The sequence below is a fragment of the Bicyclus anynana genome, chromosome 12, assembly GCF_947172395.1.
Source record: "Bicyclus anynana chromosome 12, ilBicAnyn1.1, whole genome shotgun sequence".
Classification (NCBI taxonomy): domain Eukaryota; kingdom Metazoa; phylum Arthropoda; class Insecta; order Lepidoptera; family Nymphalidae; genus Bicyclus; species Bicyclus anynana.
The window spans coordinates 12,413,312-12,425,787 of record NC_069094.1 but is presented as its reverse complement, the minus strand read 5'-3'; positions in this window follow the sequence as shown (position 1 = coordinate 12,425,787).

Below are 12,476 nucleotides of genomic sequence, written 5' to 3'. Positions count from 1 at the left end.
TTTGTTTCATTCGCAAAAAAACGTACATGATGTGTGCATTTAATATATTTTATATTGATTTCATACATTCGGTTTTCCGAACAAGGAAAATGGACTCGGAAAACGAATACGGAAAACAAATGTATGCAACCGGCCTTAAAAAATGCTTGCTTATAACTTCTTTCGTTTTTTTAATAGATTGGCTACTAAATTTAAATAGTGATCATTTTAGTATTTTTGTTTGACCGAAATTTATATGACAGAACAACGTCTGCCGAGTCAGCTACTTTATTTATATCTAAGTATTAGTTATAGATTTATTTACATAATTATAAAGTTTTCGAGTAGGTACCTAGTCGTGATTCCTAGAATGAAACTAAATTACTATATCGGTAGGTAGTTACGTGACGCAAATAACCTATTTTTCTTTCGATGAACTATTAGAAACGTGTATAAATACGAATTTGTGAAGTCTTGGACTAAGAGCTTGCAATAGTCAGACATACCTTATGTAAATTAATTATGAAACGCGGCTAAAACTCACGTGGTACGTCGAAGTATGCCCGACTAGTTTCAAACCCATATGGAGCCTTTAGTCATGAGATGGTTCTTGCAACGGACGACCCAAACTACACCGTTGTGTCTGGTGAATTTTAGCCGTGTTTCATAATAAATTAATATGAATAACTAGCTGCGTCTTGCGGTATTACCCGCGAAAAATGAATATGTAATTCCGGGATAAAAAGTAGCCTATATATTAATCCAGGCTTTGATCTATTTCAATTCCAAATTTTAGCTAATTTGGTTCGGTAATTCTACGACGACGTGAAAGAGTAACAACCGCAGATGGGCGGGAAAATAAAAGAATTTTCGTTGGCACCCTAAAGTAAAAAATTAAATTCATCCTAACATCCCCCCTCTGAAAGTTTAAATATTTTGTTAATACTTTTATCAACCCATATTCGGCTCACTGCTGATTCGAGTCTCCTCTCAGAAAAGGAGGGTTTAGGTCAATAGTCCACCCAAGCAATCAGCATTAGATTCTGTGAATCTATACTTTTTTAAATACTAATATTATTATGGGTAAAGTTTGTGGTATTGTATGAGGTAATCTCTTGATCTACTGAACCAAGTTTAATAACTCTTTTAACACTAGAAAGCCCCGTATTTGTTGTTGTCATAGGCTATATTTTATCCTCGTATTGTTATTGTGACGGGAACTACGCAGGTAAAACTGCAAGGCGTCGGCAAATTATAAATATATCACCCCTATATTCCTACCTTTATGGTGAGGTAAAAATAGGGGTAGTAACTTTTTTTTTTAAATAACATGGGATTTATTTTAAAACTATTAAAAGCGGACTACACTATAAAAAGTTATGCGTGGTTTTACTTTACAATAAATGGGTATACTCGTACAATCAATCATCCCCTGTTTTCCTACCCTTAGAGATGGATATTTTTTTCCAAATTTATATGGGACTTAATTCGAACTATGCCCTTTCTAATAAAAAAAATATCAAAATCGTACTTCTCAGTAAAAAGTTACACAATATGTTCATATATAAAAAAAATAATAACATTTGTCATTCGTCGGTTCAAAATGCGAGTAGGGTAGCGAATTTCAGAGGCCAGTAGGAGGCAAAAATTAAACATCCTACTGGCGGCAATTTTGTAAATCCGCCACTGTCTTTAAGTCTTCATAAAATGATATAGGTATGTCTGACAATCGCAGGCTCACTTTATGTCTCATTTTCCTAGAATTAGAGAAATTTACTGACAATAAAACTTTTTGTCGTGTTTGTTATAATAGGAAATAAAGTTGAAAGTAGGCAGCCTTATATCTACCTATCTGTTATATTATAGGCTGATTATTCTCGTTATCGGAGCCGTGATAACCCAGTGGATATGACCCCTGCCTCCGATTCCGGAGGGTGTGGGTTCGAATCCGGTCCGGGGCATGCACCTCCAACCTTGCAGTTGTGTGCATTTTAAGAAATTAAATACCACGTGTCTCAAAAGGTGAAGTAAAATATCGTGAGGAAACCTGCATACTAGAGAATTTTCTTGATTCTCTGCGTGTGTGAAGTCTGCCAATCCGCATTGGGCCAGCATGGTGGACTATTGGCCTTACCCCTCTCATTCTGAAAGGAGACTCGAATTCAGCAGTGAGTCTATTATGGGTTGATGACGATTCTCGTTATTGAGAGTAATGAATGCACAATAACTATCTGCTAAGAATAAATATTCCATATTCCTTTGATTCTTCGATAAGTATTATAATAATAGCTATATGTGTGATAAGAGCATATTTTACTGTGACGTCACAGTGCTACTTGATGTACTAACGGAATAAACGTCAAACTAATTAATAACGAGAATAATCAGCCTAAAATATAATAGATTACTATCAATATCGAGAGTAATCTATTATATTATAGGCTGATTATTCTCGTATATTGAGAGTATTGAATGCACAATAACTATTGCTAAGAATAAATATTCCATATTCCTTTGATTCTTCGATAAGTATGATAATAATAGCTAGATGTGTGATAAGAGCATATTTTACTGTGACGTCACAGTGCTACTTACGGAATAAACGTCAAACTAATTAATAACTTATGATTTTGACAAACACTTAACCGTTTGGTTATTGTTTAGTGTTAATGTGACGTCATAAAACATTGAAAGTGACGTCATAAAACATTAAAATATAGACCATCATGACCGACAGCGTTTTGGCTCGTATTGTCAAAAAATATTAAAAGTTTTATTTAAGTATTCAAGTCTCAAAAAAATATGATATTTTTTTTTCAATCTACTAAAACGCTAATGGACAATTTAAGACCATTTAAAAAAGATGTCGACTATTGAAACTGTCAATTGGGAATCGAACATAGGACTTCTAGGTTGAGAACAACAGAACTACCCACGCGTTAGAGAGGTAGTTTAGAAACCTTTTCCAACCTAATATTAGATACTTCTTAATCATCATTAACAACCCATATTCGGCTCACTGTTGAGCACGAGTCTCCTCTCAGGATGAGCGGAGTTAGGCCAATAGTCCAAAACGCTGGCCCAGTGCGGATTGGCAGACTTTACACACCTAGAGAATTAAGAAAATTCTTAGGCATGTAGGTTTCCTCACGATGTTTTCCTTCAACGAGATACGCGATATTTAATTTCTTAAAATGCACACAACTGAAAGTTGGAGGTGCATGCACCAGACCGGATTCAAACCTACGCCCTCCGAATTGAAGGCAGAGGTCCCTGGGCTATCACGTCTCAGATTTAGATATTTCTTACTAAGGCAATATGCTTTTTTCATTCTGTACAAGTTAGCCCTTGACTACAATCTCACCTGATGGTCAGTGATGATGCAATCTAAGATGGAAGCGGGTTAACTTGTTAGGAGGAGGATGGAATTCCACACCCCGTTCGGTTTCTACACGACATCGTACTGGAACGCTAAATAGCTTGGCAGTACGTCTTTGTCGGTAGGATGGTAACTACCAATTAAGAAAATTTCAATCGGCCCAGCCAGGGATCGAACCCAGGACCGTCGCGCATACCACTGAGCCACGGAGGCCGTCAAAAATGCTTCGGTGATTTTAAAATTTAAAACCCAATTTTTGGTATAACCAACCCAACCGAGTTTACATCAAACATATCTAAATATGTTTACCTATAGAAGTGGAAGTTTAAATTACAACTAATTTATTTCAAGTAGGCTTAGTTTACAAGCACTTTTGAAAAGTCAAGTTGCAACTTGACAAAATTGTATGTTGGTATGTTTAAAGTAACTGTGGTTTGGAAGGCAGGCAATGAGCAAACTTAGTAGTTCATTCCAAAAAATATAAAGAACTAGCAGATGCCCGCGACTTCGTCCGCGTGGAATTGAGTTTTTCACCAATCCCGGGGAACCATTGAATTTTCTGGGATGCAAAGTAGATGTCCAGAGTAAAATCTATTTCCAATCCAAATTTTAGCCAAATCGCTTCAGTAGTAGCGGCTTTAAAGGGTAACAAACATCCATACAAACTATCACCATTTTAATATTAGTAGTATAGGAAGTAGGATAGTCAGTAGTTTTGGAAAATTAACTGTGTAACATGTGAAGAAAAACGCCAAAAGAAAAATTTAACTAAGGTATCAAGTACGTACTAGCGTTGTCGCCAAAATGACGTCATATGCAAAAGCTATATTAAGAACAGAGTCATTGAGTACTTAAGATATATTTATTCTGTGGTAAGAAGGACGTAGGTACTGCAAACTATTTATTTATAATTGCTTAGATACAACCATCAAGTATGGGGAATTCCAAGTGTTCTACTCGCCTTCTGCGCTTACGTAAAACATTAAGGTTCCGACGTCATACTTTTCAAATTGCTTAGCCACGCTACGACGACGCTGCTCTCAAATTTGAAGATTTTTTTGGCCTTTTGCGTCTGAACTAAAGGACATGTCCCAAAATGGGCCTTTATTATTTACTAGCGGACGCCCACGACTTCGTCCGCGTGGAATTCAGTTTTTTACAAATTCCGCGGAAACCATGGATTTTTCCGGGATGAAAAGTAGCCTATGTGTTAATCCAGAGTAAAATCTATTTCCATTCCAAATTTAGACCAAATCGCTCCAGTAGCCGCAGCGTAAAAGAGGAACAAACATACTAACACATTTACACACAAACTTTCGCCTTTATAATATTAGTGTGATGTGATGTGATAATATACAAGCGGGTTGATAGTATTTTTTACGGATAGAAGACACAAACTTTTGCTTAAAGAACAATTAACAGAATTTTTGGAGCCAGTGTGGTGAGCCAAGGAGTTCGCTTTACATAAGACTGGCTGTCTCATCGCGTGTTTTGAATTTAGAACACGATTCTGCCTGGCTGCGCACCGAATGTGCGCAGAGGAGGATCGGGCCGCATTACCACTGAGTTCTCCACACAAGCGACTGATATTCAAACAAGAGCCTGAATTATAATCTCACCGCCTCCATTACTCATGTACTATTAATTAGTGGAATATATATAATGTTATAACCTACCGGCGTCTTATTCACAAGTAAAAGTATTGCAGCAAGCATTGAGATTAGTGCCAAACCAGTATGAATTAAATAAACATTTTTTTTGTTTCGCTCCCTCGTCTACAAATTAAATATAGACAATACAGTAAAAGTGTTCAAAACAGCCAATAAAAGTAACTGGAATTGAATTTATATCCGGTGTAAGCTGTCAATGTTGTGTAATAGTGTCAAAAGTCAACATGACACAAATTAAAAAGAAACATTAAATCATAGACAGAGAAGCATGAAACAAAAAAATACTTAAATTGCTTTAGAAACGCCCTAAACGAACGCGACTACGCGAAGATCACTGACAATCTGTCAGGGTGTGAGTTACAAGCATGTTGCCATGATAAAAAATCTAAATTAATGGTGTCAGTTAATGAATGAATTATTTTAAAAGTGCGGGTTCCAATTTTTTTCTTTATTTTAGGTTTTAAGCTCTATATTTATGTCTTATTGAGATAAAAATAATTTGTTCAGCTTAGTTGAAACTCGGAATAATGGCCCAGCCTCCATACAAAATTGGGACATGTCCTTTGAATGGATCTATCTTACAACAGAATATTGAGATACTTTGGTTAAGCAAATCAATACTCAATAGCTTCACCAGCTTTAAAGTCGGTTTAAGCTCGAGTTCTTGGTTTAATTCCTGCTTCTTCTTCTTCTTCTTTCTTCTGGGCCGTTTCCGCACTTGGCCATGTGATTGGCCGTTATGTGTGGGTCCCTTGGTGTAGGTTCCTGCTGGATTCACTCCATCCAGCCAAGCTCGCTCCAGAAGCTTAGCAGGCCGCCCAGGTTATATAGCAATGCTTGCTATTGTCTTATCCAATTCTAGCACAGTATTTACGGTTATTTAGAGGAGAAATGGGTATACGAAATTGATTTACGATTAATTATTCGGTAAATGGGTACATTTGCATCTAAAGGCACGTCACTATTTATGAATAATTAAAAATAATAAAAAAGTGCACTAAAAAAGAACCTCATTAAAATGGTCAACTAGTTAATTTACAAAATGCTACGAATATAATAGAAATATGTTTAAAGTTCAGCGATATGTAAATGAGTGTCGTTTATTAAACAATTTTATACCTATAATAGAATCACTTCGTGAGTTCAAAATTATAAGGCTAGTTGCATATGTAACGGAGATTCAGTTTGGCTAAAATACTAAAGGTCGCTGCATACTAACAGGTTTTATTCGGACGAAACGATACAAGTTTTTTTGGAAATATCTTTTCATGCTAAATACATACGAAAGTGCATTGTTGCGGTCATGGTTACGTCACGGGTCCATTAATTTGATGGTAATGTGGTACTCAGGGACGCAGGTACTGCAATTTATAGATGCAAAAATGCACTGCCTACCCTAAGGACTCAATAAAACTCTATGTGACCACAGAATATATAGTTGTTTTATAGTGCATACCCTAGTTAAATGACCTTATTAACTATCTTTGAGTTTGAAAAAAGAATATTTGCTACATCTTTTTAATATGGTTAATATACTTACCTTTTCCCTTATTATTTGGTCGAAAAAGACCAAGGAGTTGGTACGAAAATAGTCCGTATAGACTCCGCGCCACCAAATAAGTCCCGTAGACAGGGCTCTAATGTCTTAATGGCGCTCATTGTCATTAATTGGTTATGGCGGTTTTGTTGTCGTCGCGGAACATCTTTCGTGGCGCGGAGTCCACTCTTTGAAGACATACGTCCCACACACACGACCGTTTTACCGTGGAGCTTTTGAGGCTTCAATCCAGGAGGCTAAAGATCTTTGGCACGTGCCGGCCATGATTCCGCTATGTACTCATATAGGTACACTGTTGCTGCATACGGTATGGAGAGTAAAGTAAGAAAAAGAAATAAAGTATACTCTTAGTTAGAAAATGGATATGCTTGTAAGTATAAACTTTTAAACACAAAATTGGTTCGTTAACATCACTATTCGACACTTAATAGCAAGGACACTCCCTTATATCTTGAGTTTTTATGTCCACAGCAATGATAATTTTATACTATAGATATGATTCATCCCTACAAAATCACTGCAAAAAGTGATCGGAATTTAACAACAGTACTGACCGCACACATGCACAATTCTGTCTTTAATTCCATTATATTTACGTATATATAGTTTTTACACTTCCTGAACACACAACTCGACATTGTAGACAATATTTAGGTATTATTTGTTATATAATAAGCGACTAAATGAAATGAAGTCAATTTTCTACATTTGTCCGCCTCCGTTTTAATGCGCTAGTGCCCCATCTATACTAATATTATAAAGCTGAAGAGTTTGTCCGTCGGAATCCGTCCAATTTGAAAAATTCTTTCTTTGTTAGATAGCCCATTTATCGAGGAAGGTAATATGCTATATATTATTCCTGTATTTCTACGGGAACGGGAACTATGCGGGTAAAACCGCGCGGCGTCAGATAGTGTGTAATTTAATCTGGAAGTGATGAAATCAAAAGTATGTGCCAACATCTCAGACTAAATACATAAGGACTAGTATCGCACCCAAATTCACAAACAAGAATTTCTGCCATTTTCTAAGGAAAACGAGCTTAGATTTCATACATATCTTATACTAAACTAGCAGTTTTTGTTAGTTTTTTAGACCATTTAACTACACAAGGAGGTATTTTTACGAAGTTTTTTAACCGACGGACACGATTGTAAACTATGAAACATCGATTCTATAGAGACAGTGTTTATAATCACATAAGATCGTTGATCATATACTTTGACAGAAAAATAATGTCTTGCGAGGCAGGTCTTTATCTAGTCTGAGGCCAACATAGATGAAGCTACAAGCAAAGGGCTCGTCTCTAGTATAAAATATTTGGTCCACAGTCGCACAGAAATTCGCACAGAACCCCGCTTGTATGCTTGTATTATATTTGCCCCTGGCCTAAAATGGAGAACCATTATTAATCTAGACAAAGAGACTGATTTATTTAGGTTCAAAATACATGTTTCTTTCGTTATTTTTCCTTATCTACTCTAGACTTATAAATTGTGCACATTAAAGACGATGTTTTAGAAAATACGGTTCTTAAAACCTAGTTTGATATTTTTAATCTGCATAGCTTTAACAGCAGCTTGGCGCAGTGGGTAGTGACCATGCGTCTTCCAGGGTCGTGGGTTCGATTCATCATCATTATTATCAACCCATATTCGGCTCACTGCTGAGCTCGAGTCTCCTCTCATAATGAGGGGTTAGGCCAATAATCCACCACGCTGACCCAATGCGGATTGGCAGACTTCACACACGCAGAGAATTAGGAAAATTCTCTGGTATGCAGGTTTCCTCACGATGTTTTCCTTCACCATTTGCGACACGTGATATTTAATTTCTAAAATGCACACTGAAAAGTTGGAGGTGCATCCCCGGACCGGATTCGTACCCACACTCTCCGGAATCGGAGGCAAAGGTCATAGCCACTGGGCTATCACAGGTTTGATTCGCGCAACTGGAAAAGTTTATGTTATGAGCATGGATATTTTCCAGTGATTGGATTGTTTATATAACTGTATTTATATGTATTTATGTATATTTATGTATAGACAGGTAACTCATCATCATCATCATTACCAGTCGATGGACGTTCACCGCTGGACATAGGCCTCTTGCATGGACTTTCAAACACAACGGGCTCGAGCTGCCAACATCCAGCGGCTTTCTACAACTCGCTTAATGTCCTCGGTCCACCTAGTCTAGACCAACACAGCTGCGCTTTCCGGTACGGGGTTGCCATTCCAGCACCTTGGGAACCCAACGTCTGTCGGTTTTTTGGACTATGTGGCCTGCCCATTGGTACTTCAGCTTCGCGACTCGCTGACATATTGAACTTTTTATGCTCCAAAAGTAAATAATAAGTAAACATTTCATCATAAATCACCTTTTTTTAAAAAAAAATGCTGGCTAATATAATTAGGTACGTTTATGATAAAGATACCTAGATACAGTACAGTGAACGGGTATAGTAACCAGGACCATTCGGATTTGAGTCCGACTCAAGCTGGAGCTATTTTAATTTTTTTTTTATTGTTTACAAGTTAGCCCTTGACTACAATCTCATCTAATTGTAAGTGAAGATGTAGTCTTAGATGGAAGCGGGCTAACTTGTTAGGAGGAGGATGAAAATCCACACCCCTTTCGATTTCTACATGGCATCGTACCGGAACGCTAAATCGCTTGGCGGTACGTCTTTGCCGCTAGGGTGGTAACTAGCCACGGCCGAAGCCTCCCACCAGCCAGACCTGGACCAATTAAGAAATTTCGGCCCAGCCGGGAATCGAACCCACGACCTCCGTTTTGTAAATCCACCGCGCATACCACTGCGCCACGGAGGCCGTCAAATCACCTTTATTTGTATTATTAAAATTCACGCGAATAAAGTCAGGAGTAAGACCTAGTTAAATATTGTGTTATTTTGCCAACGTTATCTATTGCCGAAATCGCTAATACGAGAAATCCAAGAAAATTTTAAACCTGTTTAAGAAATGAACTGGTCTAGTGATGTCTAGACTTAATATCAGACAGACAAATTACGGGTCAATGCACCATGCATATCTGCTGAATTTACGACTTATACCTGCCTATACGTAATTCTACATGAATATTGAATTCATTGGTTTTTATGGTTTAGGCGGCTTGTAATGGTTCCACCATAGATAAATTTAATTTGAATTCCAATTATTGACCTTGGCTTTATCTGCGTGCACTTTGGAACTCAGACTTGGCATAATTTCATCAATGTCCAAATAACATAAAATTAAAAATTTTGAAAAACCCCCGAAGATCATGAAATGATTAATTACACTCTCGATCAAGTCATCAATATTCTCTTTCAGTGCGCTTTCATTTGCGACCACATTTGAGTATATATGCAGACATATTCTTTCCCAATTTCACCCACCACAACTTTTAAACGGCTCATCCGCTTTCAACAAACATGTCTATAAGAACACTCGCCCTTCAGTCACCATATAATAAAAACCAAATTGAAATCGCTTCATCCGTTTGGGAGTTATGATGCCACAGACAGACAGACATAAAGACAGACACGTCAAACTTATAACACCCCTCCTTTTACGTCGAGGGTTAAAAAGGGTATAGTAATTAGCCATGCTCGAAACTAAAGCAGAATTTACATTTTTACATGAAGAAATTCTCATACCAACAGCTGAAAATCAGAACTGTATGCCCCAATATTTTCTTGGTTCATGCGCCAGCATGACATGAAAGAGCCAAGCATGACTGGCATGTGTTTGATGATTCTACTCTTTGGGTTTTGGTCTTAACTTCCGTGAGTGGCTATAATGACTGGTTGCGTAGACCGATGAATTCCTTTCACTGCTGGACATAAGCTCTTTGAATGGACTCCGGTCCCGAGCCGCCAGCATCCAGCGGTTCCCAGCAACCCGCTTGAAGTCCTGAGTCCATCTAGTGGGGAATTGACCAACTCTGAGCTTTCCAATGTAGGGTCGCAATTCCAGCACCTTGGGACCCCAACGTCCATCGGGCTCTTCGAACTATGTGGTCTGTCCATCGCCACTTCAGTTCACTCCAAATCGCTAAGCTATGTCATCGATTTTGGTTCGTCTGCGGATCTCCTCATTTCTGATTCGATCACACAGAGAAACACCATAACTCGCTCCATCGCCCGCTGAGTGACTTTGAGCCTTTTAGTAAAGTCCATAGTAGCGACCAAGTCTCGGATCTGTAGGTCATCACAGGCAACACGCACTATTCGAAGTTTTTCGTCATCAGGCACTGAAGGAGTCACCATGTCATTAAATTAAGCTAATAATAAAAATCAGTGTAAAAAGTAATAAAGAAAAGCATAATAAATTATTGAAATCTTCACTTATCTCTATGATGCTATCAAAGCCTACCTCACTGCTATTGCAGTCTAGACCAGTTAATAAAAATATTTCCTACACGAATTTTGAAATCAAAGATATTAAATTAACAAAATCTCCTTTACCTGTCCTTCAAACTCTAGTAGAACCGGTTGTATGCATAAGAACTGCAGGCAATAAGGACAGACATTAGCCTAAGCCGTCTAATTCAAACAAATTAAAAACTGACCACATTTCATCGTATATCATAATATAACAGAATAATTAAAAACAACACTAGGCAATATAAAATTTATAATTCGTCTAAGGATGATTGCAGACCTTTTTTATAAAATCAATGTGCGCACAAGGTATTTAACTAGGGTATGCACTATACGTGAAAATTATACTAAGTGAAAAATTCCTTTTGCATATTAGGTTTATAATGAATACTCGGGCTAGGTGCACTTCAGCACCTAAAATGTGCCTACCTTGTTTGATTAAGGACTTTCGTTATTTTTAAATTTTACAATATTAGCTCTTGACTACAATCTTACCTGATGGTACACTTACCAACATCATCACTATGATGCAATCTAAGATAAAAGCGGGATACCTTGTTAGGAGTAAGATGAAAATCCTCCTTTCGGTTTCTACTCGACATCGTATCAGAACACCAAATCGCTTGGCGGTACGTCTTTGAGAGAGGTAACTAGCCACGGCCGAAGTCTCCCAACTGTCCCACCAGCCAGACTTAAACCTCAATCGGCCCAGCCGGGGATCGAACCCAGGACCTTTGTCTTGTAAATTCACTGCGCCACGGAGGCCGTCAAAACTGAGGTATAACAACCGTCACTGTAAAGAAACCTGTAAGTTTTAGCTATAGTTACGTAGTTTTAGTAACTATTATAACAAAATCCTACCTTACACATAATTATGTTGATGCACTAAAATCTCTAGGTATCTGGTATTTGTCTGTATTTGCGAGTGGTAATTTTTTATAGCGGAAAAACGCAAATTTAATTAAGCAGACTTCTACAAAAATATAATTTATTATCATAAAATGAAACAAAAATCATAGGTATAGGAATTATAATATAAGGGAGAGGCGGGCAAAATGGAAGTAACGGGCAAACACAAAACGGAAATTACAATACAAGTTGCGGCGTGAACAGGGACGAGACAAGCGACAGGCAGGAATTTTGAATCTACGGACGAAGGTTGTTTCGTCTCGCATTAACAAGCAAAGTGTGTAGTAGTTTTTCGTACCAAAATGGATTCGATTTTTGTAAATTATGTAAACTGTAAGTATTATTATGATTTTATGAAAGGTATTTATTAAGCAAGTCGTCGTCATCAACCCATATTCGGCTCACTGCTGAGCTCGAGTCTCCTCTCAGACTGAGAGGGGTAAGGCCAATAGTCCACCACGCTGGCCCAATACGGATTGGCAAACTTCACACACGCAGAGAATTAAGATAATTCTCTGGTATGCAAGTTTCCTCACGATGTTTTCCTTCACCGATTAAGACACGTGATATTTAATTTCTTAAAATGCACAACAA